A 22800-nucleotide genomic window follows, 5' to 3' on the forward strand; every position below is an offset into this window, starting at 1 on the left:
TCTCTAAGGTCTTCCGGATAACCAAGCACGCAACCGATTAAATGTTTTAAACGGTGGAGAGTTTCCAGCCGGAGTGGAAATCAACGCATGAAGTTTGAGACATCAGTAAGCGTAGCGTGTCAATAACAGCCGGGGAGGCAGCCTGACCGGGCCGGTTGAAAGAATCTGACTTCTATTCAAATAGCCTCCAATGCAGCTCTGGTCCACTGAGCAAGCTGAACAAATCAATACCATTCATTCGAAGGCATTTCTTGGTCAATATATCAACAAGTACTGTAGAAGGCTTTCACCGGTGTGTCTACAGTATGTGTATATGTATGTGTATTTGTGTATGTGGTTTATTGGCCCATTGAACCAGGCCTGCAGACGTTTAACATACATATTTCTCTCAGAGGATTTGCGAGACGTGCACAGTGCATGGAGACCCATCATCCGCTCTCTTTAAAGCCTAATGATGAGGTCCCACAACATAAATTGTTTAAATGTATCGCGATGAAATGTGGTTTGCGGAATATGTCCTCTGCTGTAGAGCACTTTTCAAACACGCTGTGACCGAAGAGCAGATGCATTTTCACGGAACATGTGGTTTTGATCCGAGGGAACATAACGACATTCAAACTCTCACTGTGAATGAAAGACAGACGGAAATACTGACCAGGACACACATGAGGGGCGCTCGTATGTTATGAGCCCACTTTGGTCAGTCGGCTTCGGTTCTTGTTCTCTCTCACTCTCGAGACGTTTGAATGAACAGTTGGAGCGACCAAGACAAAGTGCTGGGTTATGTGCAGTTTTAGTTTCGATTGTTAAAAAACAGATTGTCAACTTGTTAGTCACTTCTCACTCTGTCACACGACGTGTCCTCATGACTGTTGAACAGCTTAGTGCTGCACGCCAAAGCTGAACCTGAATGCAGACCGGATTCCCTGTATGTGTGAGGTGTGTCATCAAACTTTTAATCGCTATTCCAGTTCAATCACATCGGCTTTTTCCCATAACACGTGCCTGTAAGTGGGGAACGCCTCGGGCTTGGCTCAGGTTTAGACACAGAAGCCTGTGAGGTTCAGGTCAAATGTACAGATGTTTAATGTTTATTACATGTATTTTTGCGTAGCTACATGTAGCCTCTACTGCTACTAAAGAGCTGAAGTAAATTATGTTTTGATTTTTTTATGTAAAAGTAAATCAGATAGACCTTCAGTCACTTAAGGTTGAGTAATGTCCCTTATCTTAAGTTGTTCCGCCCTGAACTGTGCGTCTGTCACTGAGCTGTCAGATTCCTGAGTTACAGCTGACTTGTTGTGATGTGCACAGAAACAGGTTTGTGAGCTCATGTTGCAGCAGCCGCCACCGCCTGGTGTTGGTTGAGCATGATTTAACCAAGATAACCACGATGAATTTAAATGCGTAATGTGGCTCCACTTCATTACAGCACTCTTCGAATTTGAAGCTGGAGATGTAGCGGGCATACAGAAGCAGTTCTGCTGACTTCACACGGCTTCTGGGGTTTAATCAGCCGAAGGGGAAAGCTTTCGTACAATTCAAAATCAGCCGTGGATGGAAAATACTGTTGATATGAACCATCAGTGTTCTGCTCATCATGGGAGACTGGTGCACTGAAATGGTGATATTTTCTACTGTCAATCTCAGGTTATATCGATTAAATGGTTTATGACAAACTATTAAGCAGTTATAAGCTTGTATCAGTGCACATGAATGTTTTTCCAGCAGCTGTAAGTCATCCTGGCTGCACCCAGTGCTGTCACAAAAAATGAATTATCACTTTGATACAACTCCCGTCTAAATACATCAATACCTGAGTCTGAAAAGCCACCAGGAGCCACGCCATTTGTCATTTTAAATGTGATTTGATTAAACAGAAAACAAAACATGTTGAGTAGAGTGCAGATCTCGACTTGCCCACTTGCCATCTGGTCAATGAATGATGGAAATGGGTAAGTGAAGGTTAGAAGGAGCAATGAGCTCATTCCATTAGTAAGGTTTGTGTATGTGTGTGTGTGTGTTTCAGTTGAGTTCCTTCGGGGTACTGTGAGAACTCTGCAGTGTCTGAATATAATGAGGCAAACAACACAGCTCCCCTGTCCAACTGCCAGCGAGAGGTCAACCGCAGGTGAGTGCAGCAATACCTCCTCTGACACATACACACACAGAGTAACGCACACACACACAAAGACACACAAATAAACAAATACACGCCCACACAATATCAGCAAATGTGACCGTTTTTCTTAATACATTTGACAAACCCTAAATAAATCTTACATGGTACAGTTTGGTCGGAAAACTTTCATGCCGCTGAGTGTGCTGCTAAATTTTTCTCCTTTCTCTGACCCACAAAAGTTATTTTTGTTTTTGCTTTTAATCCGATTACTCTGGCAGTATACCATATATATACTATATAGATTTATTTAAGGTGAAGATCAGATGGACTGCTGAGGAGTCTTAGGAATCATGCCTTTCCCCCCTCTGTCCTCTGAGGATTCAAAATCCTCCTTGACAACACACGTCTCAAAGCTGACAGTCTTGCACCTTTTCTTTCCTTTAAGAAGTACATCCCACTATTTGATGCACCTCTCTCTTATAAAGGGTGGTAAGCCGTCTAAACCTGGGTACATATCATGGGATATATAATTCACCCATCGCATTCTTTGAAGAGTTATTAACTTCAAAGTGAAGGAGACAGGGACAGCCTTCTCAGCTTCTTTCTTCTCCTCTTCCGTGATGGTGGATTATGAAGGAGAAAATGACTTTCGATTCTCCCTCTATCTCTAAACTACATGTAATGAAATATAGTCAGATGTTCATTTAAGTCAGAGAATGAATGTCATTTCATTCTCCACAGAAAGGGGTTTAACAGTATTAACAGAATCCTGTTTTATTATTATTACCTATTATTACGATGACTTTATCCAGGCATTCTTTCTGTCGCTGGTTTCAGAAATGCACAGAACTCTGTGTGATCTCCTGAAGTTATCGAGAGGCGCTTCGTGTGAGGATACCTATGTCCCAGTCAGTTGCTGTGAACATTCTCCAAAGTTTTTTCAGATAATCATACAGTTTATACATAATATAATACAGCTGGATTATGTCATTCACCACGAGCGACTGCCATGACCGAAAAAGGTGCAGAAGAAAAAGTAAACTTGAATCTTTGAAGACTCAAGCACTTTTGGTGATAAGGGCCGACGCCGGTGTTGATGTGCCGTCAACAAAACATGATTTCTCCAGTGGAACCTTTAAGTTACGTCCTTCCTCCTGCGTCCTCAGTTGACTCGAACACCTACCTTTGCTAAGTCAGGAAAAGGTCTGGACCCAGTCATGGGGACATTCTCCGGAGTTCATGTTCTAAAACGGGTTGTGACACAGTGATTCAAGTCAATATGTCTGTGACAGGAACCTCTCATCATAGGGACTTTGCGGGCTGTGAGTGGGCTAAAAGGCTGAGTGTGACAGTCCCCGAGGAACACAATGATAAAATACCACTGCGCTGGTCCATTTAGCGCTGCCCTCCCTGCAGACAGCCATTGGGTCTTAGCAGCCATAATGGTGTTTACTGCAGCAGCCTCTTAATCCAACCCTGGCCTTCCACAACTCAGCTCTCTGGTACTTACACCCCACACCCCCTGGCTGGGGAAAGGGGGACGTGACAGGGACAGTGTCTCAGAGTCAATTACAGGTCTTAGGCTGTCCCTGAAGAGCCTGCAACCCTGTTTGTGACAAAATGGCCTATCCTCATTCCTTCATAAAGATGCACTGTGCGAGAGCGAGGGGGAGGATGTTGTGGGTGGAGTGCAGAGTGCCTCTCTTCGGAGTGGATGATCATGGAGTCCCAGCAGACGGTGATGTTAGCCGGGATGAATAAATGATGAAATGGACTCGCACACAGCGCTTTAATGTAAAAGTTGAGTGCAGCGCAGTGTATTTAGACTATGTGGAGTGTCACAGGTTTAAAGGACGGTGGCTCGGCAGTCAAGCACGGGGGCATTCAGGACGTCGGTGAGCGGCGGCGTGCGGCTCAACTCAGCTGAGTGCAGTTCTGGAGGAGATGTTGACCGAGAGTGAGCCGGAGAATAACAGATTTGAACCCGATAGACGTCACCTTAGGATACAAAAACTGAAGAGCGCAGCAATTATCGAGGGAAACAGTTATGTAATTACTGTGCGTGAATTAGAAAATCACTCTGACAAATGAGTTATTTGATTACTCAATTCATTCCCCTCAATTATCAAATACTGTTTTTGTAGCTGTTGGAACGGAAGCTGAAGAACAGATTACTGTGGCATGTGATCAGTGAGAGGGGCGCGTTCAGAGTTATTAGGATCTCGAACTTGGCTTTAGCGCAACTAGGCTCTCAAATGATTGACACAAAATATTGATAATAATTATTGACTCCCTCATTAAGAGTTGTGGCATTCATTCTTTGTTTCCTGGTACTGTCGTTTGCACACAAATTTGATGTAAGACAGTTACTTACAGATGTTTTAGTGTTCTCAGGTCCACAAGATGTTGTTCTATTCTGTTGATTCATCCAAACATATTTATTATTCTTAACTTCCCCGTTTGATCTAATCCAGCACATCATCTCATTGTGATGTGTCGATCTAACTGCTACTCTTCTTTTTAGACTTTAAATTTTCTCACTTAGCCGACAGATGTATTGGTGTCATTGTGGAAATGGTCGGGAAGTCACTGAGCCGCACCTGGATCACATGAGGAAACTCAGGATTGGGCGAGCGTCTCACACACTCTTCCGTTTCCCCAGCAGCTGTAGTGGGGTCACCCTTGAGCAAAGCACTGAAGTGTTTGTGTGGATTGACTCTGTGGTGACTGGTTATCCTTCAAATCCCCTCCAAAAATGAAAATGCATGTGGGTTTCCCCGTTTGCATGTGCTCTCTGAGGCCACTGAATAAAATCTAGACTTGTTCTGTAATTTTCAGTAGAGCCACAGAAATATTCAGTTTCAGTGTACACCTGTTTTGTCTAGACAGCGTTTTGACCTTTGGCCTCCTCCAACGCAACACTTACTGCGAGTGATTTCAAACGGCTTAACGGCTGAAATGTATATATTAAATAAGATTTAGTCAGACAAAGTCCAGATTGACTTACAATGACCTGAATATATTTCCTGTATAAGCAGAGTCTTACTACCCAGAACAATGATGACCCTCAGGGCCTGAATGTGTAGCTCAATATTGACTGTGCGCCTACATTATCCGAATCCTAGTTATATTTGAGTGCAAGGTTTTTCTAGAGTGGCTGTCAGAAACTGAAAGACCCAATCAATTTTTCTTATACAACATCTTGTTTGACTGTAAGGTTCAGCTCTGTGGTGCTTTCTATGGCGCAAAGTGAAATGACTCCAGCAAATGGGGCCATTTGCAACATTCCCCTAAATAATTTGTTGTCCCAGAGCTGCAGTTCTATAAGATCATGATTCAATCCGTCAACTTTCGGAGTTATTTGTTTACATTTTGAAGCCCACAGCGACATACAGCTTGCTAAGTTTAATTCATTTACTCTAGAGGTAGGAGGAACGCATCATGGCAGTTTATTGGATTACCTGATTAAATGGAGACTAAATGATCGGAGGGCAGAAGGCAATGCCTTTCACCTTTGAAAGATGAGCTTAGAACCATCATGAATCATGTGTGTGGATAACGTGAGGCTTGCATCAAATGGCTTTTTCCCCTCTGTGTCCAAGGACAGCTTTTCCATTCCAATTTATCAACTGTTTACAACAGGAACAAGTCATGACACAATGGAATAAAACATTTTTCCCCAAGCGATATCATGTCATGCATTTGGCAACCAAGGAAGTGTTTTTATATTTGTTAAGACAAACCCCTTTAAAACTCTGCTTCAGTTTTCTTTTGTCATTTATATCCTCTATAATGAGTCCAAAAAAATGTGTTTAATCGTCATGTGGCAGTGAACCGACAGTTTTTCAGCTGCCAAGGAGGGTGTTTATTTTCACAAGTCTCGGAGAAGCATAAACACAGAGGGCTGAGTGCGGGGGTGGTCATTTTCATGCCAGGGCTGCAGAGTTTTGAAAAGCTCCACCAGCCCTGTGTTGTTCCGCTACCAGACAAGGTATTCCCTTTCATCCGACAAGGATTCACTCCATTTCATGTCATCGAGGCCCTTTAAGCTCGGAAACTAGGTGGAAACGAAGAAAAAAGAAAAGAAAAGAAATCTTCGGAAATCACCATGACTTGTGGTTGACAGACAAGCTTCGTCTAGACAAGGGAAAGAAGAAAAATGAGGCTCGGGTTGCGAAAACAAATCATCTGCGTCTTGAAGACTTGTCCTGGCACATTACGTCTCCGGCAAGATTCTAATCTGCAACCTCACTGCGAATCGTTTCTCTCAGCCCTGAATCTCTGCTATTAATGGTGCGTCATTAAGTAGCACAGTCGCACAGTGATGAACTGTTATTAGGCTAATTCCTCATTGTGGCGTGTGTGGCCCCGGTGACGCCACGGCCGGATGCAGGTGTGCTCTGCTTGTCTCTCGGTCAGACCTGAGTAAGCCAGGACAGAAGCCACTGCCATTCGGTCAGTCATCCACTGCCCCTCCCTGGTCCTCCCCCCCTCCAGCTTTAAACGCCTGGGCTCTCTGGCTTAATCAATCACCTGTGAAAAGAGCAATGGCTGTGTGTTAAGGGAGGACCGTGAGGCGCAGGGCGGAGAGAGGGGAGGCTGGGAGGTGGGTGTCAGGGACAGGTGGCCAGGGTCAGTCTCTCTCTCTCACCTTGGCAGCTCCTCTCCAACTGCTCTTGACAGGCTTACATGCATCCACCCACCTGCACAAGAGGGGCCGCCGGCACACACATACAGAGTAGTTGTCTCTCCCACACACACACACACACTCACATGGACGTAGACACAAGGCGGCTCACAAACACAAGCAAGCACGCGGTGTGAGCAGCGGCGGGCTACTGGCGCTCCCTAGGGGAACACTTGAACTATGCTAATGCATGCCAGTTCATCAATTTAGCTCTGGACACGCAACACGCTTTCCGGACTGCCGGGGCATGCATATTTTTCAAGGTTAAAAAGTTGTCAGGCCTGAGCTGCTCACTTCTGTGTGAATGAATCTCCATATCATGAAAGGACAATCAATAGCTGCCGCCAATAATGCGACAGATGGAGTTGGGAATGCATCAGATGCAGCCAATCCTCGCCTTGTGTTTTCTTACTGGGATGTGACAAAAATACCTGAGTACACAATATACAGTTTGCTGGGATTAATATGTTTCATCAAAAGTCATTAACATACAAAAATAATCATAACAGCACATATAAGCACACATATGTAAATATGAAACTTCCCCTTGGGGTCTTTCAGGTAAAAAAATAAATCAAAGGACGTGGTATGATGATGTCATGAAGCAGCGTGGGATCATGGGAGTTGTTGTCTTCACCACCCTTGTCAATGGAAATCCACTTGACCTGATTCTGGTGCAAAATCGTGTTAATGGATGAAAGTATAACTTCCCGTTACCGTGAATGAATTTGGGGATTTCACTGGGTTCACTGGGAACTAAGTCAACAAAATATATAACATAGGTCTCATCTTTTTCAGACTCTTCAATATAGAATTGTTAGATATCAAATTTGGAGCTCGCCATCTTCAATACCGTAGTCTTTTTTTTGTTGTGGTTATAAGTTACACAGATGTTCAAACAGCTGCATTTCAGACACAGATGGATGTTTTGTACAGTTAAGCGTCATTCACTCTACATCCTGGTCTGATGGTACTGCGGAATGAGATGAGCAATTAGAACCAGAGAGAGAAGGAGGGGTTTTGAAAATGATTGAGATATAGACACAAAATGAAAAAAATACATGCGGGGGGGAAGAGGAGGCAGAGCACCGAGGAGACGGGGATTAGGTAGGAGGAGGGAGAGAAGGAGAGACGGAGGGTTTGGATGGTAGGTGGTATGAAATCTCATGCATTTGTAATTTTCATTTCTATATTCAGATTTCTGTCTTCTACTTGTTTTTTTTTTCCTCTGAAGAAACCTCATGAATATGGACGACTCTGTCAGTGTGATGCTACTGTTCCTCTACTTGGGCCAATAAACACTTTTACCCCTCAGTGAACACTGGGAGGGGGGAAGTGACCGAACATGGCTGATATTCTCTCAGGTTGCCTGTCCGATTTCTTTCCAACCGATTTTATTTTATTTATTTATTTGCCATAATGGAAGCGTGTTGCAATTTTTCTTCCTTTACACAGAATCCTGGCATTGTAACATTGTGGGAAGTGGAATTAAAGGGATGAGTTCACATGTTTATATCTACCCTCACACACACAGACAAATTCCACACAGCTATTCCACATTCACACACACACACACACACACACAGGCTGCAAAGATATGGCAACTTGAAGCTTTGAATAACTATTGGAAGAGGCTCCCTGCTGATTATTTTATTGGTTGAGCTGTGCAGTTTTAACACTATTAATTTGCATTCCCACATAAGTCGACATACTGTGTGCATGTGAATAATACGAGTTTGCACCCCCACCATCCCGTTCCCATAACATGCTAGTGCTGTCAGCTTCCCAGTCAGCATACTTTTTATCTTAATTCCCAGTGATCACAGAATTTCTGTGTAAATCCTGTGATTTTACGCTCCAACATGGGACAGAGCTGTTTTCATCCCTCCAGCCCTGTGATGAAGTGAATTAAAACACTGTAATGATGACGTAGAGGAGTACAGTGTAACACAGGGATGTAAAGAAAAGGCAGAAGAGGGTGAAAAACGCTGGTACTTGCTGTATAGCCTGAGATCATTCTGTTGTTTCGAAGCTGCTTAAAAATAATGAGCGGCAAACCAGATGCATAATTTAAAGTGTAGTTAGGGCATGGAAAAAATATGTCAGTGGAAGAATTGGATGAGAAAAGGGAGATGTTGATTGTGAAGCAGGCAGCCGAGAATTTAAAGATCTGCTCGAACCGAACCATGGTTGACATTGTTTGATTTGGGAATGACTGACGAGTGCCGAGCAGAGTGGGCGTTATCATTTGTCACAGCCGCCAAACGTCGGGGTCGATGGCCGCCGCTCTCAGCCTGTGCTTCAAGATGAAGGAGAAACAAGAAGCAGACCCATCTGGCTTCCTGTAGGCTCAGCTCAAAGCACTTAACCCTCGACACAGGTCTGGGTTCAGTTCCCAGACTCTGCTCCTCACAATAACAACCCCCATGTTCCCCTGCCCCAGTGTACAGCCTCTATCCAGGCCCCTAAGGGCCAAGCAAAGAATAGCTGCTGTCACAACGAGTAGGCCTTTCATTTGTTTTCTATCCAGAGGAGAGGAGGAGGTGGGGCAGAGAGCAAATACAGATTTCCTTTTCTTTTCTTCAATATTAAATACTTAAGATACATCACGTACAAAACTGATATTGACCCAAGCTTGTTTCTCGAGCTTTTTAAAATCTGACGGGAAGATATTTATACTATACAGTAATCCTGGAATTTTCAACCATTCATTGAAAGGGTAGTTCTTTACATTTATATGCTACAAGGTTTTCTTTCTTTGATGAGACAAGCAGTGCTCATGACAGATTGAGCAAACGTGGGTAGAAGCTGTTGGCAAGCAAACACTGTGGCCAGTGGCCCCAAGGGTAAATACCAGATGTGTCCAATTTATCACAGAGACAGGTGAGAGGTGGGAGACACAGACCGGTCCTGTGTGTCTCTTAGTAGCTATTTTCTGTGTTTATATGTGTCTTTGCGTAGGAATAAAACAAATCCCTGTCCTCTATGACCCACATATAAGACTAGTGATGCATCCTTCACCAGACAAAGAGTCTACTGAATCAGGTAGGACTTTCCCAGAATAAATTCTTTACTATAAAACATCCATTATCTATACCACTAATCCTTTAAGGGTCGTGGCGGGTGGGGGGTGGAGCCAATCCCAGCTGACGTTGGGTGAGATGCGGGGCACAGCCAGGACCGATTGCAAGCTGAGAGACCAAGAGACAAACATGCATCAAATCTATATATTCAATTAAGACACGGAAGGAAAATGAGAAGTCCACTCAGAAAGGCTCCGGCCAGAACCGGGTTCAAGAACTTCCTTGCTATTAGCTAGACTGTTGCCTAGCTTATAAATAATTATAATTTTGATGGTGCAGATGCTTCTTTGTAGTCTATTGAAAGCTATTTTGGTTGTTATGAAGCACTTCATGACTGAAAAGACAATGAGAGGGTGTTATCTACAGACTGATGCAGCAAACACAAAGAACCAACACTCCCAAGGAATGACGGAAAAAGGTTCCTGCCTCTCATCAATATGGAAAAAATGATCTCGACCCTCACTCAGAATCCCACCACGGTGAATTTCATGCCAAATTATGTGGTGGAACAGATTTCTACACCTATTAGCCCCCCGATGAGTCTCACAATTCAAGTGTGCATTGTCAGCAAACTGACCCTGCATGCCCCCAAGGCTTAAGCCCTTTGCTGATGGGCGTCGCCTCCACCCAAGGTAGGTTCCAACAAGTTGCCTTCATGAAACCCCTGTTTAATCAGGCGGTGAACTGTCCCCAGTGAGACACGCAGCTTTCAATGGGCTCCACACCTGGTCTGGTTGATCATAACCTGAAGCAAGGATTAAAAAAACAACCACTGAATTCCTGGAATGTCTCTAACCAGCATTCATGGAGCTGTCAGTGTCAGTCCTGTGCAGAGCATCGCGCTCTGACAGCTGTCCAACTAATTAGTATTTGCACTTTACATTTGTATTTTTGGCACTAAGCTCATTCACAGTCGCATAAAGGAATAGAAAAGGAGATGATGCTTGAATCCCAGGATTTTCACCACAAGCTTAGTAAAGACTGCGGGAGCAATTTGACCGACGACAACAAGCAACAGGTGGCAACATTGAACTTCTTCCATTGAGATTTCAAATCTCACGTTAAATGAATCTGTTTTTATAGCAGAAATAAATGGATAGATCTCTGTCTCTTAAATCCCTTTTAAACAGTGATCCTGCTATATTGTCATTAAAATATTATTACATTTGCTTCTTTACACTGAACCCAAAAAATGTACAAGTCAGTGATTTTTCCAATAATGTACCAGTGTGACAGAATCGGGGGCCGACGATGTCTGTCCCACCATTTTGACTTTTAAACAGATCATCAATTCTATTCTGTGTGTGTATCTTATATTTAAAATGCCGAAGTGGAATCAAGGAGCAAAATTCCCGTCTGAGCTGTATCAACTACACACTACATGACTTCACCTCAGATTTTATTTAGGTGTTTTTCTCTATTCTTTAACATCTGCACAACTTCCTATCATTGATTAGAACAGATACTTGTGTCGTGATGTTGACAATGAATCACAAGTATTGATCTTTCTTTAGAGGAAGAGAGAGAACTAGTTATACTTGTTATATAGCATGACCAATTAAAACCCCTCAACCGAGACACAGGACCGGTTGTTGCCACAGCTCGTCATTCCTCCCATCGTGTGTACTCGCAGGATGAGTGTTGCCTCAACATCAGCTCGACATGCTAATTACAGAGCGCACCGGCAATTATGCATGTTTTTATTTTTTGCCTCCCACACCTGGCAGAGCCGTCAAGAGCCCTTTGCATCATGCCACTGGTCGGGCTCTGCCACATCTTAATATATGTTTAGGTTGGCACTGTGCCCAGCATATGGAGGTGAGTCAGTGTTTGCTTTAGCAAATGACAGTTTTCAGCAAAAACTTAAGATGTCATTTTTTTTTTCTCACAGGGATCCAGTCTGGGAATTGGATGACTGAATGGGCTCATTTTACCTGTTAAGAGTTTGGCACGACACTGGGGAGGATGCCAAAACTTTATTTTTCAAGAGACATTTCTTACCTTTACCGTTTTTGACAATTTCCTTAAATGAGAGGACGGGGAAAGTTACAAAACCTTCTGCTTTATCAATTCAAACCAACTTATTAACACTTTTAAAACACTAGTTATAAGTATCTAACGTCAACTGAAACATAAGCTTAATTGTTAATTTTGACAGTGTGATTCAAAATGTGATGAAACAACCACATATACTTTGTAACATAGATACATTTTTTTCTTGCCATCATTTTTTACTTAGGAGAGAAAAGGATGAGAACTAAATTAATTTGACATTATTTTTATGTAATATAATATAATAGTATATAATATAATATCCTCTGTTAAAATGAATTTGGACAGTCTATTTTTGGAGTACATTTAGGAGCAGAGCCGAATTTAGAACATGAGATATGTTGATTAACTCCTGGATCACAAGCTTATTGGCGACCTGAGTGCTGATCCAGGAGATCAATAATCCGATACTTGGAGGTTTTACAGATACAGGTCTTCGTGCAAGACAGACACAATGGGTCTCCTGGGGAGCGCTGCATTGAGATCAGCTTCTGCTGGAGCCAAGTCTGTCGATTGGCAAGACAACAAATCCGGCTTGGCCTTTCTCTTATCTTTAGCCCTATTCAAACAGCTGTATAAAATCGGAGCTGATGCCGCCATGTTTGGGGGGGGATTTAGTTTCTTTACTATGGACTTCACGTGGGTTTTACTGTGATAAATCAAAACGATGAAAGAAAATAGCTGCTCTGTAAAAAAAAAAGGAAAAAAAAGGGAGTTCTCTGGAGGAAGATTAAAAAACATTACGCCTAGGAAAACCTTCACTAAATATATGGGGGGACAGCTACGCAGCTCGGATCAGGATGATTTAATTGACCTTTCAGGATAATAAGACAAAACTATAAACTTAATTTTCTTCACCTTTTCTGACCTCTGTGCACTGACAGGCTTGGTTCTTTGCCTCTAACTACATCGTTCTCTAAGTGCAGCATTCACAGTTGAGACAGGGGGGGGGGGGGGGGGGGGTCTGCTGCGCTTGACCGGACCTGACTCTGCATCGTGAAGTGCAGGGTGTCCACAGAGCACATAGCAACTACTGGATGGCTCTAAGTAGGATCATAATCTCGGGTGAAATTACTGAGTTAAGTGTTCATATATTTAACGAGTTTAAATAGAGTGTTAATTTGAAACAAACAGCCTATAATTTAATTGCTTTTTACAAACAAAAATGTCCAGCCATGTTTACAAAACTAAAATGCAATACAAAGCAGGGCAAACCACACTCAGGATAAACTTAGGGACTGTGGTTGTCTTTAAATTACACTATTTTCATAAGAGCTGTTAATTGTTGAAAAAAAAACGAGAAAAAACAGTTTGGACATTTCGCCCTTCACCCTGACTGTGTTGCAGCAGCAGCAGAAGTCTCTGCAGGGGATATCTCAAAACCAGGTGCAGCTACCTTGTAATGATTTCCCAACAATTCCCTGGATGGCTTCTGAAACAAGGTGCAGGAAACCGTTGCAGTTTGGTTCTCTATGTGTAGGTGGAGACAGCAATGAGACAAGCAAAGGTTTCCCTGGTCAAGAAGAAAAAGTGAATCTCACCCTTCACTTCAGACACATCATGTCTTGTCTGTGCTGTATTGGATTCTGCTCTCCTGCGGCTGCTCTGGGTGAAGAAAACTGGCATCTCTGCAAGTCTGACACTGGATTCTTCATGTTTGAGGGCTGAACCATGGAAGACAACCTTCAGAGGTTTATGTTGGATTATCCTAATATTCCACTTTAGAAAACAATGTATTTATCAGTTTTTTAACGGATTGTTGAGATTGTTCCTGATTTTCTTGATTGTATATAGCTGTCGGAAAAAGGAGTCAGCTAATGTGAGCAAGCAAACGCATCCCAACACAACATTGACTCAGACTCAAATACCACATAACCACAAAATAGTTTGTTATCCAATGAACCTCATCAAGCTAAATGGGAATATGCCTGATGTTGGGCAAAGGCTAGTTTCCACAAGGGCTACCACATGATAATGATAGAGGAAGTGGGATTAATGACCTTTACTACAACCAGCCACTAGGTGGCCGTCATGATGGTCTGGCGTCACTTTTGGTGAGCCGTAATGTAGTTAATCTTTTATATACAGTCTATGGTGTCTATACCTTCAGAGTGTGAGCATGCGAGTAAGCACAGCCATCAGAATATTGACTGCAGTTCAACAAGTGGCCACTAGTGTCATCCAATATTTACTTAATGCTAAGACCTTTAATCTCTTACACTAAACACTGACATGCCGATGTTTAGGATCGTTTATTGTTTCATGTGTTTATCACTTTTGTGTATGGAAGATTTGTTTTTATATGACTGCCCTGGTGTTGGGACCACTTCTGAACATCTGCAACAATATTTTGGAAGAATTCCTGTAAAATGACACTGAGGTTAACTGAGGCTCCAGTTAATGTTGCTTCTTGATAATAACACATTCCGAATCATTACCAGTCAGCGCAAGCACTACACATACCACCCGAACGGATGATGCAGTGACATCACTATTTCGTTATGAGTGATAGACATTAATACAAACAATAAAGTGCAAGGCTCCAAGAGAGTCTCTCACTTCCAACCTTTGTTACTAATTTTATATTTCTTTCATCCGACTATCATTGTTAAATTTCACATGGCTCTAGTGTTGTTTGATCCCAGTGCTGTCTGTGAGCAGTGCACATCTGACAAACACAGCAGAGCAAGTCTCTTTTAAAATGACAGCGAGGAGACAGAACCGATACATTTCTGGCTGCATATGATGTGCATGAATTCATTAACAGCATCTAAATCTGACATTCTTCATACTCGTGCCATCCTCTTCACTCCCCGCGTTCAGTTTATCTCCAGCATCACACACTGACGTTCCTCTGCAGATAGAAGTGTGTAGTAATCCTCTCATCTGCATGTTTTTCTCATCACAAGGACACACACACACGCACGCAGCCAGGCTAACACGTGTGCTGACAGCCACTCGGATACTGCACACTTGAGTTGAAAAATAAAACAAACTGGAGCGACATGATGAATAGCTGTGTGGTCAGACTCGGGAATTGTCAACAACCTCGACAACTTCACGGTTTGCCACAAACAAAATTCACCACAAGGCACCAGACAGTGTAAACGGTTTGTTGATAATGAATCACTGGCATGTTACCCTCAGATTGCCGTTTGATTAAAACATTCGTCTCGTTCCACAAAACGATTAAAAAACTAATTCCGCTGCAAAGTTGATCTATGTCACATGTTGACTTTCTTGTTACGTTTCAGCTCCTTTAAAACGTCAAGCCAACATTGTAAACATGCTAACCCACAAAATGATTTGCTTTTGGATATAATGGGATTTCTGTCCAAATAAAAGAAAGATAAATGAGGAAAAAGGCTTTTCTCAAGTGCCTCAGTACAAGATTGTAGAATATAACTCTTCTCTTGGCTGTTTTATTTTTGTTTCTACTCACAGCCTCATGCTTGACTTGAGTTAACTTCACAAGAAAGAAGTCAATGACTAAACTCAAAACTACCTGTCAATCATTATAAAAAAGATCAGGTTGATAAGAAAGGAAACACTTTATGCTGATGTGCATGCGGGCGACTAGTTAAGTATTAAAATGAAAGAAAACATAACACAAAGTTTCAAGAACATTAGATCAGGACAGGTAATGATTAGGCCTTTGAGGGTAACTGTTTTTATTAAGAATAATTTGAAATTCTAGGAGGAGGTTACATGGCACTAGGCCAACTTCAAAGTTAAACAAGGACAGTTTGGATGAATAAAATAAACACATTGGAATATCATTTGTATAATTTAAACTAAAGTCTAAAACCTGTTGCCATTATCAAAAGTGGAACCAACAACATCTAATTCCAGTGCCACCTCATAGCACCACAGATAACAAAGTGCTATAAGATATATACATTGTTCTGCAAAGGTTTACTAACTTAAGATTGTGTCAGTAGGAATCCTGAGGAGGTTTCCGTGTGAAGGAGACAGAGAGTCTGTACAACCAGTGACTCACTCACACACCTGTCTGTGTCGACATGGTGCAATAGGAGAAGGAGATTCATGTGTTTGCCCTCGTGCTGCTGAAAATACTGAAATGAACCTCGATATGGGCTGCTCACATATAATCAAGTGATTGTTGGGACTGTTTCGATGATAAGTTTAATTTTATGAAGTTAAAAAGTAGGGTAACAAAAACCAAACATACTTTGCTCTCCCTAATCGGGTAATGGGGATGCCTTTGCTCCGGTGCCTATGCAGACCTTCATGTTCCCTGGTCTCTCCTTGAGCCCTGATACATCCAGATGAAACGGGCACTTGGTGCGGTTGTGTTTTCACTCGGTGTTGCATTACCAGGGAATGGGGTCCTTCTAATCGTTTCAATCACGGATTGTTATTGAAGTGTCAAACCCATTGCAGCTCTATTTTCCCATCTGTAATAATGTTTTTCTCCTCCTGGAATTCATCTTGACTTTGGAAAGTCACAGGAACTTGTCACACCCAGCTGCACCTGCCACATCTCATTGTGCTCGCCTTTATTCTGGAGATAAATCGTGCGGAGTGTGTGTTATTTTGTTTGAGAGTAAATGGGATTTTTTGGTTGAAAAGGCGAGACAATGAAAAAAGATAAAAACGAAATGTCCCCCCCCCCCCAGGACTGTAACCCTGTGTCAAGACAATACTGATTTATCACCTTGATAGGGACACCACTATTGCCGTTCCCATTCTGTTGGTTTACTTTGTATTTCGAGGCTCACAGACTCTGATATTCGGCAGTCAAGATGACAAGTGACAACATTTTTTTTTTATTGCTCTTCTATTGTCTATCTGCAACTCACAGGGGATGGAAATAGGACAGTGTGGTTTACGGTGTAGCCTCTGTGCGTAATTCATCCAGCCGGCTCCACCTCCAGGTCTGATGTGAACGATACTGGCACACTGGCCTCTAATCCTCTCATCTAGCCCTTGAGCATGTATCCATACAACTATCTATGCTTCAAAAACACCAATCCATCCATCTGCGGCACATTTTCTAAGCCGTTTTATCCATTTTCACAACGGGGCCATTTCCTTTGTTTGTGGAGGTGGAGCGTGTCTTAGTCGTCGCCCCATCTTTGAACTGCGGTACCCATGCCAGCTTATTCCAAGACACCAGAAGGAACCAGCTCGCAGACACATTGTCTGAATCCTGCCACTGAAGTTGGAATGCCAGCTTTAGGCATGTCAGGCCTCTGGGCATCAGGATTGGGTTTCCCCAGACCCCCTTGTCAAAGGATTAGCTCACACTCTGATCATCGGGAAGGCAGAACCGGTCCTCCTCTTTTCTCCGCTGTCGTCACCGCTGCACGCTTGCATTCCTTTGTACTTCTTTCACGCCTGGTGAAATTTTGCTAAATATGTGGCAGCAGTCGCACCGTATTCCCTCGTTCCCACACCCCTTCCTTTTTTCCTCCCTCGTTACTTGCCACTTCCCCCCATTCCTGCATTCTCTCTCTCCTTCTCCATCACTTCCTCCTCTCTTCTTCAGCTCTGTGCTGATGAGCCTGAGTACAGTTTTTTTATTTTTTTCCCGGGGAAGGAAGAGGGATTATGCTAAGCCCTAACTCGGGGAGACCAGCCTTATCTTGCCTGTAGCAGCTCTGTGCACCAGAGAAAAACAGACTGGAAGAGAGCACAGCTACAGGCCAGGAGAAGACAGTGAGGGGGGGAGACAAAGCTGGGCATGGCCAGTAATACAGAACATGTCCATGTTTTCCTACACTGATGGCACAGTTGGCCATTTTCAGCATGCCACAGATAAAAACGGATTTTCCAATTCAATGTGTTCAATAGTGGTGCTTGCATCCAAACCTCCATTAGCTTGTTTCTAATTTTTAAGGGTTAAATTTGCTGCAATCACACAAGAGGCATTATTTACTGTGCAGTGGAATGCCAGTGTCCCCCTAGGTGATTGAGACTTCCCATCTGCATCAGACAGGCCCTCACCAGGACACTTCATCGAGCCGGACCCCACTCCAATCGTTCATTTGAGGGAATATACAATTATGGCTGCATTATACTCAATTATGTCCACTCTAATTAAAGTCCCATCCCCTGATCCATTTCCTGAATGAAACATTCTCCCTCTTCCCCAGCCCTGAGACAATGGGCCATGCTACAACAGGGAACAAGGCCCCACTGTGAGCAGGCTGCTGGCCTATTCACCTGGCCTAATTATCCTAACCCTATGGGGGACTGTGCTCTTGGGAAAGGCTCTGGGGGGCGGTGGCGAGCTCAAATTTCCTCGCTGGTGCCGAGACAGACATCCGCACAAGGACCAATGGGAAAACAATGGCAGAAAGTGACGTCAGTGTTTAATTCCATAAGGTAAATATCATTTGCAGGGAGAGCTGGCGTGACCTAAGTGTGTTCGTGCCCCCGAATCTCAGGAGCTGCCAGGCTCAAAGCCACTCGAATAAATACGAAGTTTATGGAGACTTGAACTTGTTAAAAGTAACAGATCACTCGGGGGGAGGCTTACTCAGACATTAGCTATGGATAGCGTTACCCCTTTGTTAGTGTTTGTTGTCTGGCTCCATTTACTTCAATGTCATTGGAAAAGCTTCGCATAGAAAGCCACCCCACCAGATTAGCGGGGACCTGTGGGGCACTGGAGCTAACAGAAAGTAAGCCCCCATAAACCCAAGGACGATATTAAGAGTCCAACCAAGGACTTGGTCTTTGAAATATGCCAGAAAGTCCGGTAGGCGAAAAAAACACACACAATTGACGAGACTTCAAGCACTTGCACTGTGTCCATGGATGATGTAATTCTTTAGTGCAACAATGGCCTTGATTCTCACATCAAACAGACAAATGGTAAATTATGGCCTGTCCTTAATTACTTTGGTGTTTTGAAGGAAATTGTGCAACTCAGCGAAACAATTATTTCATATTTGCTAAAGAAATGTTAATGAACCTCCATTTGCTCTAGCTCTTACAATGTCAGGGTTACTATGCCAATATTAGAATGGCATCTTAAGGACAGGTCGGATTGATCGTTGTGTTCTTTAAATTTAAACTATAACGTTTATATCTGTTTGTAGCACTAAAAGTAACAGAGCTGAAACTGTGTAAACCACAATCTTGGAGTGACCTGAGTGGTCCTGGGGTTATTAGAAGGCCAGGGTGGGGTATCAGAGGGGGGGAGGTAACGGGCAACAAAGCCTCCTTCTTCACTCTTCCTCCTGATCCTATCAGTCCATTCCTTGGCCGAGGAGATGAAAGACTAGCCTGTAATTGGAGAGGAGGGAGCAAGTGGAAGTAATGAGAAAGTAAAAAAGCGAACGGGAGAGAGTGCTTGAGCAGTAGGTAGGGGAGAGTGAAAGAGAAAATACCTTTTGATTTCCTCAAATTAAGTGAATAAGAACAGCCCTGCCCCACTCCTCCGTCAGGCCGGAGTTTGATGGACATTGTAGCAACGTGAGGCTCTCGGCTGTAATAACTTGCCTTTGTGGGGAAAACTCAACGCTTTGTCTTCCTCGTTGGTGGGGCCCAGGGTCCGGGGCTCAGCCTTGACTTATTATGACTCGCTTTTGTCCTTCAGGAGCTGTGGGAGATTTGACTTGCCCTTTCGTCTGTCATCAGAATAGGGATCCCATACAGGGGCCGTTCCCCAGGCTTGGGAATGTTGAAATGACAGACAAGGACAAGGCCAAAACGCGAGGTCTCCTCTGATAGTATAATACATGTGGTGTTGTAATCACAAGAGTGTTTTGTTAGGCCTGATATGTTCAAATGTAAACATTTCCTTAAGTTTAAAGTAAGGCTGTATCAACACATAATAGAAGAGAAGAAATATAAAGGTCCTGTCACGTGTTCTGAGGCTGATATTCATGATGGTTATGGAGAACGTTGGCATTGGTTGCTCTTGTGTGATGTGATCTTTGATTTTAGTGGCACATACAAGATGAACAACACCTGCACGTCCAGGACTGAATCTATCTGACTGGACAATAGTTTCTATTAAAAGTCCACTATCTGCCCTGAATTGTAAATGGACAAACGCAAAAAAAAGTGAACCTTGTATGTATCACGATCATGGATGAGTGGAAGACCTGATGGTTGAATACATAAACACATGTATAGCATCCATAAAACTCGGTCTCTCTCACTCCGTTAACCGTGTGACCTTGCAACCTTTGCAATCCCTCAAGCACCACCAACTTTATGTCTTTGGTTTTAGACAAATCTTTTGAAATGGAACCTAAACAGATAAAAACAATGTGTAGAACAGGCACAGATGACTGGTTAGGGATATGAGTTATTCTCCTCACTTTTAAACAGCCAAACACTGGATTATTATGCCTGAAAGATTTATTCTTGTCTCCTACTGAAGTTTTTCAGCTGCTTCGACATGAAGGGGAATGTCTTCCATTATCCAGTTGGAATTTTTAAGGAGGGACCTGGTCGCTTATCTTGGGCTCGAATCTGCAAAGCTGGGGTCTCCTGTTCCCTCACCCTGCCTTCATAAACTAGGGCAATAAAAGAGCTGTTAACCCAACCCACCCATACCAAGTGCTACACCTGGCCACAGCTGGGGCCAAATATTTTAAATAAAGATTGCTTCAAAGGGGACTGGGGACTAAGAGGGAATGCAGAGGAACTTAAACACCACAAGGGAGAGATGGGGGAGTGTAATTGGGACAGTAGGGCACGGAGGTAGAGGAATAAAAGATAGAAAGGTAATGGGAGAGAAGAATTAAATAATTGCTTTAAAAGAATATTTAAAGCACAGGACACACTTAGGTGATGCAAAGGTTTAGGAAAGTGGTGGGGAACCTTTTTCCCTATCCAGGGCCAATCTTAATTTTTAAAACATCCTTTGCAGGCCATAGTAATTTACTGAACCCGGATCACACTAATCTAATGGCGTCTGATGTCAGATGGCAGTGATGATGCTGAAGCTACTCACAACTGATTTGGGCAAAAACAATTTGCTCTGAACAAACCTGTCCTTTGGTAGGGTTACGAATGGCTAGACAATCATTCTCCCTCATATCGAACCCGGCTGAGATCTCACACACAAAAAAGGCTATAGTTGGGTAGTGTTTGTCATGTATCTGATTCCATCAAAGGCCAGAGAGACAAACTGGAAATGTCTTGTGCCATATTAATAAATGACGGGTTTCAGCTTCTTAGCTATAAGCTCAGAAACTACAAAACTTACCAGCATAACAATGTCTGTATAGATACAGGAGTATTTGTCCTCGCGGCTCTCCCAGTTTAGCAGCTGTTGTGACACTTGTGGTTTTCCTTTTTCATCTCTGTGACCATGCCCCATTAAGCAGGGACAATGGGTTGTCTTTGACTTCCAAAAAAACATATTTTCTTTCCATTTCCCTGAGAGAGTTAACATTCCTCATCTACGTTTCTTGACAGTCGTCATAATACTTGTCAACGGTGACGCGTAACAGCTATGGGTGTATTTAATTCACTGTGTGTGGGACGTGACAGGCAGATACACAGCCAGAGGCAAGGTTTTATTAGAGGTTTACAGAACACTGTTTGTGAAAACAATATCAGCAGGAATTGATATTTATGTTTCCTTCAATTATCTTTATTTATCCTTTGCATGCAGTGACATGCATTCATGTGAGACTCGCCCCAGGCAGTGTAGACGTCCATTTCAAATAACCGAGCGATTTATGTGAACTCTTTTCTCATTCTTAAAAGTGTTTCCTGGAATGAGTGACTTTTCATGAATAGCGTCTAACTGAGATTACATTCTGTACATACAGTGCATATAACAGTGCAACACACACAAACACACACACATGCAGTTGCAAAGCCTATTTAGTCACAAGTGTGCCCCCTTGACTTTGAACGTGACATGGGTGGAAAAAAATGACTCCTGGTCTGCAATGAAATTGGCACTTTTCCACCTGGCCACCCCATCTCATTTCCATTTAGCTATCTTCACATCCTATCAAGTTGAACGTTAAAATGTAATTACCTCTGAACAGAGTGAACTATCAAGTGTGTGTGGGGGGGGGGGTGCAAAGTTATAGGGACCCACTGGAAATAAACAAAAAAACAACACGGCAGCTCGGAGCCACGACAGGTGTTTTCTCCTGGGCCGAAACTGAAATGAACATGGAAATGAATGTTTGAAATGCATTCAGAGGGCACAGGGAGGAAGAGAAGGGGAGCGCGGAGGTAGAGCGTGCGTCTGAGCAAAAGAGGTAATTATTCTGCGACTCCTTCACCTGTGACAAGAGGCTTAGGCGAGTTGGGGAGTTTCAAAGGGAGGCCGAGTCGGACGGGGGGGGGGGGGGGGGGCTACCCAGAAAGCAATTGGCCCTCTTGTGCTGTCCCTGCTGACTTCCGCAGTGACAGGATAAGTCCTTTCAGTCTCTCGCTCTCTTTCTTTCTTTCTCTCTCTCTCTCTCTCTCTGTCTGTCTATCCCGGTAGCTGATGATGGCAGTTCTCTTCGTTCTCTTTAAAAAGCAAATAACAGTTAGGCCATTTGGTCAACCGGGTTTTTTTTCTCCCACTAACTCTTAACAGTTAACCTTTGTCCTCACCTGAAAGTGTCACCCTGAGTCCAGGACACGAGCCGCTCACTGGAGGATGGAACTGAAAGGCCAGCTCTGCAGTGGTTACTCCGTATTGTGAGGTCTGCAAACTTGCGGCTACGTCAGGTGCACTTTCAATTCTTTCAATGTGCCCTCTCACTCTTTTGTTTTTTAACCAGCTCAGCAGCCTTGGGTTGGTCTTCTGTGCATGGCTGCACATGGAGCTGAGTGAGACAGAAACCATAATAAGAAAGCAGTGCTGGGGGGGGGGGGGGGGGGGGGTAAGGTGAAAGCAGCAACCACCGCTCAGCCTT

General features: G+C 43.3%; 1 long non-coding RNA gene across 1 annotated transcript; it reads left to right on the top strand.

Annotated features, from left to right (window-relative positions):
• Positions 1–1415: 1415 nt before the first annotated feature.
• LOC128448491 (uncharacterized) lies at positions 1416–12075 on the top strand. The gene is made up of 3 exons (XR_008339752.1): positions 1416–1624; positions 2030–2131; positions 11784–12075. It is a non-coding gene; the product is annotated as an uncharacterized LOC128448491 (long non-coding RNA).
• Positions 12076–22800: the final 10725 nt, after the last annotated feature.

The sequence above is a fragment of the Pleuronectes platessa genome, chromosome 9 (genome assembly GCF_947347685.1).
Source record: "Pleuronectes platessa chromosome 9, fPlePla1.1, whole genome shotgun sequence".
NCBI classification, from domain to species: domain Eukaryota; kingdom Metazoa; phylum Chordata; class Actinopteri; order Pleuronectiformes; family Pleuronectidae; genus Pleuronectes; species Pleuronectes platessa.